The sequence below is a fragment of the Mus pahari genome, chromosome 5, assembly GCF_900095145.1.
Source record: "Mus pahari chromosome 5, PAHARI_EIJ_v1.1, whole genome shotgun sequence".
NCBI lineage: Eukaryota > Metazoa > Chordata > Mammalia > Rodentia > Muridae > Mus > Mus pahari.
Genome location: NC_034594.1, coordinates 12,392,856 through 12,399,447, shown reverse-complemented (window position 1 = coordinate 12,399,447; position 6,592 = coordinate 12,392,856). Strand labels below are relative to the sequence as shown.

General features: G+C 36.6%; 1 pseudogene; it reads right to left on the bottom strand.

Annotated features, from left to right (window-relative positions):
- The window catches only part of LOC110321370, a 53,144-nt pseudogene extending 49,905 nt beyond the window's left edge, over nucleotides 1–3,239 (bottom strand).
- Nucleotides 3,240–6,592: the final 3,353 nt, after the last annotated feature.

The following is a 6,592-nucleotide window of genomic DNA, read 5'->3' as shown; positions in this document are numbered from 1 at the left end:
AGGGAGGGAGGGAGGGAGGGAGGGAGGGAGGAAAGAAAAGATTCTTCACTATGTTATTTCTGTGAGTATAGGGAGGGGCATTTAGAAGGCAATGGAGGTTATATTATTTTATTAATATGTTAGGAGGTTTTCCTAAGTTCTCCTAGAATCCATTACCTCTCTACTCACAGTTTCTTGGTTAGGTTTACAATATTGGACATGAATTGTCACCAATTAAAAATTGTTCAGGTCCTCCCAGCACTCAGGAGGCAGAGGCAGTTGAATTTCTGATTTCGAGGCCAGCCTGGTTTAGAGTGAGTTCCAGGATAGGCAGGGCTACACAGAGAAACCCTGTCTCAGAAAACCAAAAAAAAAAAAAAAAAAAAAAAAGAAAATTGTTCAGGTCCAATTAGATAGCTATTAGTTGCCCCTTCTGCAAATTTTAAAATTAGCATTTGTTGTTTGGCTATATTTCTATTAAACCAGATGCATATTTGTTTTGGTTAGTAGTTGTATTTTAAATAGCAATGTTTTAAATTTTCCTGAATATGTGGATTATTGAACATATTATGAGTATTATAACATGCTTTTATAATTATTTTGTCATAAATTCAGATTTGACTTGGTAATTTTCTGTAAGACCCGGGGGGGGGGGGAACTAATTTTAACTTGCAAACGTTGTTATGATTTAAAGAAATCTCCAAGGCTATAACCTTAACTTTCAATTTAAGTGGGTTTAGCCATTGTACTGGCTAGTTTTGTATCAACTTGACACAGCTGGAGTTATCACAGAGAAAGGAGCTTTAGTTGGGGAAATGCCCCCCATGAGATCCAGCCATGGAGCATTTTCTCAATTAGTGATCAAGGGAGAGAGGCCCCTTGTGGGTGGGACCATCTATGGACTGGTAGTCTTAGATTCTATAAGAGAGCAGGCTGAGCAAGCCAGGGGAAGCAAGCCAGTAGAGAACATCCCTCCATGGCCCCTGTATCAGCTCCTGCTTCCTGACCTGCTTGATTTCCAGTCCTGACTTCCTTGGTGATGAACAGCAGTATGGAAGTGTAAGCTGAATAAACCCTTCCCTCCCCAACTTGCTTCTTGGACAAGATGTTTGTGAAGGAATAGAAACCCTGACTAAGACAGCCATTAATATCAAATTGGAAAGTATTTCAAAATAGAAAACAACAGATTGAGATTTATTTATTTTTGTTTGTTGTTGCAATCCAGAGTTAAGCAAACAATACAGAGCATCTCATGTAGCTTGCTCCTTGTATAGGAGATTGTATATAGGTGAATCTGCCTAAAGATGAGGGTCATGAACCATACTTACAAGGCAGCTTATTTCTCTCATAGCAGTAACACAAAATAAACATTATAGTGATTGCACTGGTAGACATCTATCACCTAAGTACAAATCCAAAGTTAACATCAGAAAAAAGGAAAAAAAAAAAAAGAAAAGAAGTTATGAACAGCTGAGAAACAGCACCCAAACCTAGATTACCAGTCCAGGATTCCTTCCAGCCTGGAATGTCTACCTTCCCACCCATCCAACTCCAAATCTCTTTTACTTGTACCCAAGAACATCTTAACTAATACAACTTCTTAAGTGTGTTTTTAAATAATTATTTGCAGCTACTATTCAACGTTTCAAATTCATGCTTATTAATTCATCAGTCTTTACATATCTGCTGACATTATGAATATAACGAAAATGCCTTATTTTACTTCTCTAGTCATTTGACTATCCAGGCACGCAATGACAGACACTAAATACGTATAATTGGTATCAAGGTCCCCAAACATCCATCCTAATGTGAGGTATTTCCCCATAGGCCACATAAGATGAATGTCAAGCGTCCTGTAGTGATGGTTATATTTTATACACTTACTACATAATAAATACTATTCTGAGAACCCTGCCAATAAGGTTGCAGTTCCCCATGAACGTATAGCTCTATGGGCCCAAACAAGATGGAGTACCCTCTTTCACAGATGAGCCTCCCTTTCTTTGTCTGCCTGGAGAGTGTCCCTGAACACAGATACTTGGCCTTATCTGAAGAATGACTATGTGCAGAGCTGTTTCACTCACCATCTGCTCTTGCTTCCCACCTGCATGATGATCACATACTATTATATACATGCACACTATGTATTATGACCAATTACCCCTTTCCACCTGTATTCCTAAAAGTCCTATAAGCCCTATTCCTGAAACAATAAAATAGTGTTGTCTCACTTCAGTAGCCTCTGAAAGCCCATCTTTTTGTTCTCACTACCATCTGAACCCTGCATACCAACTCTGCTTTCCGTTGTCTTCACAGGCTGGTGGCTGATGGTCCCTGAGGAGAAGCAAGACCCATACTATAGAAGTAATATGAGCTTATTTTCCATTTTTTTATTTCTTCTCAGACTTGTTCTCATCTAAACATGTCTAGCAACTCAACTGTTTCTTTTGCTTAAAATAGCATGTGAATATTATATTAAAATTAAAAATGTTAGGACCAGGTACTTACCAAATGAGCTCTAATTTACTTTCTCAAAAATATACATCTATGTCATGCATACATCCACATACATCCATCTCTAAATTTAAACTTTTTTTTTTTTCAAGACAGGGTTTCTCTGAGTAGCCCTGGCTTTCCTGGAACTCACTCTGTAGACCAGGCTGGCCTTGAACTCAGAAATCTGCCTGCCTCTGCCTCCCAAGTGCTGGGATTAAAGTTGTGTGCCACCACACCCAGCTTTAAACATCTTCAATGGGAATTTTTCATTGTCCTATTCTACAGAGAGGAATTTGTAATAATACCCTTCCGTCAGTCACACCATTTCACACACTGCTGCTGCTGGTCATTTCCTGTTCCATAACAACTCTATACAAATGAACATGTTCCCTCCTGAATGGGGGAAAGAAGCTCATTAGTCACAGGAAGTCAATGACCTTACAATTCTGAGAAACCTGAAAGTTGCAAGACTCAAAAGGCTCAACAAGATTACAGAAGCATCGCACAGATGATATGAGGATAGAAGGGGCAGACCTGCCCTAGACAGGAGACACTCTGAGAATTCCTAGAGGGGACTCTAATATCTGACTGGCCAGTGAGGCTGCCTGAAAGACATCAGAAAACTTAAAAGTGAAGCAGCTGCTCTTGAGACATCTATGATTCTGTAAGTAACTCTCACCCATATTCTTGTAAATAACCCAATAAACTCACCAGTTCACCAGCATACGATCCATAACTGGATTGATTAAGCAGTGGTTCATGTCCCTAATTAAAAACAAGTATATAAATAAATAAGATTTTTTAAAAAGTAATCCCTTCCACATTAAAAATTCTGAGTACTTTCTAAGTGCAAGGATCTTTACATACTAGAGGATACACATTAAAAAAAAATCAAACATGAATTCCACTTTGAAAAGATGGATTCAATTAAAACAATGAAGTTAAGATAAATGGAGAAATAATTTAAGTAAATTTAGTTATATCGAAGACTAGTGAAGAAAGCACAAGAAAGGTACAAAGAGAGAAAGCTTTTGCACTTTGGAAATGCAAGAAACTTTTTAGGTGATATTTTGTCTAATTTTATTTTTATCATTTGCAAAAAGGTGAAGTTACTCTGCATTTATAAAGTAAGACAAAGGGGATGAGTGTTTATTTTTAAAGATGGGTGATTACAAATTGCTAGATAGGTATTCATAAAACTGACATTTTTACTCCTGAGTGTGTAGAAATGCTATCTTCACTGTCTTAAGACCAACTTTCTACCTCAAAAATCACATCAAAAATAGGGCAATCGGCAATATAATTTAAACTTTCTATGCTTGAATTTTAGATCTTATGTAGCTAGGCATTCTTTGACAGTATGTGTTAAAATATAATCTAATTGGCTTTATTAAAAAAAAAGGAAAGAAGGCATCTTTAAACTGCAGGTAAAAGGAAAAGAAAGTTAATTCAAGTTTTTATGGCTCAAGATGACTGTCTTTTATAAATGATGAAAACAGGCATTTTTATAGTTTTAAAAAGTCTAAAGAATGTTTACAAGGAAATCTTCAATAAAAGGAAAAGTAAAGACTAGTCCACAGATGAAAAGATACAATTCCAGGTAGACATCTAGGACCTTAAGAAGATTTAATACGAAAATGACAAAAATAAGAATAAACTTATTTCTCTCCTAATTTGTGTAAAATTTATGACAACTTTAAAAATAAGTTATATAATCCCAAGTGGTCTTTTGTTAAAATCATATACATATAGGCAACACTCATAAGGCTACATTCACATATATTCATTTGTGCATAAGTATATAAGTAACAATAATAAGTAATGAAGAAGAGCACAGGAAGTTCACAAGGAATATGGGAAACACAAATTGTTGGTCGGGGGAGGGGGAGGTGTTTGGTGCATTTATAGTATTCCTGATTGAAATTCTCAAAAATAATACTAACATAAATATTAAGAAATACTGTAGTGTTGTATTATAAAGTGTAGTGTACTATTGTGTAACTACTTCAGTCAGGATGAGACATAAAGTAAGCTAAACAGTAATAAGATTTCCACATATCATTTGAATGGCTAAATGTTACTTATGCATAGACTGTGGGGTCTTAACCACATAAATAATTTCTATAATTACTATTATATAAAATGCAAAGTGAAAATAATAGACAAGATATGCAGAACACCTGTAACTCCAATACTGGAGAGACCAGGATGTCTGAATCCTAGAGGCTCCCTGGCAGCAAGTTCTAGCCAATAAATGGGCTTAATGTTCAGTGTGAAATTGTGTCTCAAAAAACAAAGATGGAGAAAACATTGAGGAAGACATCCTAACGTTCACTTCTGTATTCCCCATGTGCCCATACAGATTATTATACATCTGACTGTACCATACACAGAAGAATGGGGAGGAGAAGGGGGATGAGGAGGAGGGGGAAGGGAGGAGGAAATGGAATCAAATAGGTTAAATGCATGAAAAAAGATGCTCCATGCAAACCAGATATATAAAGAGGGAGGCTTTTTTTTTTTTTTTTTACTATATAGAAGTGCTTATGTTACCGTACAATTCAAGATACACTGTATAATCTGAACAACAAAGAAAGGATATTTTATGGTGATGAAGATTCATGAAACTAGAAAATGCAAAGAATTATCCATGAGTCCTGTTAGAGCTTCAAATGATGAGGTGAGAGGTCAAATATGTTAATGTTTTAGGGAATTAAATCCTCAAACTTTTCCTCATAAATTTCACCTTTATTAGGATAAAGCTGTGAGCTATTAATGTAAACATGTTGAGGTCATGTGGGTGAATGTCAGGATTGCTTTACACTGTAGATCAACCAGATAAGTTCCATGGCTGTGCTAAGAATCAGCCTCAATACCACAGGAACATTTTATAGAACAGATTAACTTGTTCCAAAATATTGTTGAAGCTTGAAAAGATTTCTAGAATTTTTAGATTTCTAGATGCTCCTCCTCCGCCAGCTGGAGGGTTTTTTCTTTTATAGAAAATAGATTTTTTTCATACAATATATTCTGATTGCAGCTTCCCCTATCCCAACTCCTCCCAGTTTCTCCCCACATCCCCTCCTGTCAGAATCCGTATACTTTCTGTCTCTCCTTAGAGACCAAACAGGAATCTAAGGGATAAAGTATGATAAAATAAAATTAAAAAAAAATAAAACAAACAAATTAGTATAGGGCAAAAATAACAGAAGAAAAAGAGCCAAAGAAAAAGCATAAGAAACACATGTAGCTGCAGAGACACACACATTCACACAACTAGGAATCACATAAAAACAAAAATCTGGAATCCATTATATATCCAAAAATGACAGATGAGGTTTAAAAGAAATGACCTGACACAACATTATGAAGCGAAGAGCCTCTAAAAATGCCATTAAGTTCATTTTATGTTGGCCATCTACAGCTAAGCATGGGCCAACCTTTAAGAATGGTTTACTTGCCCAGTGATAACTCCTTTAGAAAAAACTAATTTCTCATTTGCAAGTGACAACCAGCTTTTTTGGGTTAGGGGTGGGCCATGAGTTCACTGACTCACCTCTAGGACTCCATCTGGTGCAGACACATTCAAACCCTACATATGATGCCTCAGTCTCTGAGAATTCATCTGTACATTGGTTATGCTTTGTTTAGAAGACATGTTTTCCTTGGTGTTCTCTGTCCCCTCTGGTTCTTATAGTCTGCCTCTTCCTCCCCAGAGTTTTCTGTGACCTAAATGTAGGGATTTGATGGAGACATCCCATTTATGGCAGAGTCTTCCAAGATTTCTCACCCTCTGCACACTGTTCAGTTTTAAGTCTATGTTTTTCCATCTGCTACAAGAGGACAGTTCTCCAATGATGGCTTAACAAGGCACAGGACTATGAGTATAGCAGAATGTATATAAAAATATTTTATTACTTCGGTCCATAAATATTTGGCTCCTGTCCTATTTAATCTCATGTTCTTGGTCCCTCAGATAGTGTCAGGTATATGGGCCTTATGTCAAATCAGGTATTCACTGGTTATACCCATAAGCATTGTGCTATTATCGCATCAGAGTACCTTACAGCCAGGTCACCATCGTAAACTGAATGGTTTGTAGCTAGGCTAGCAT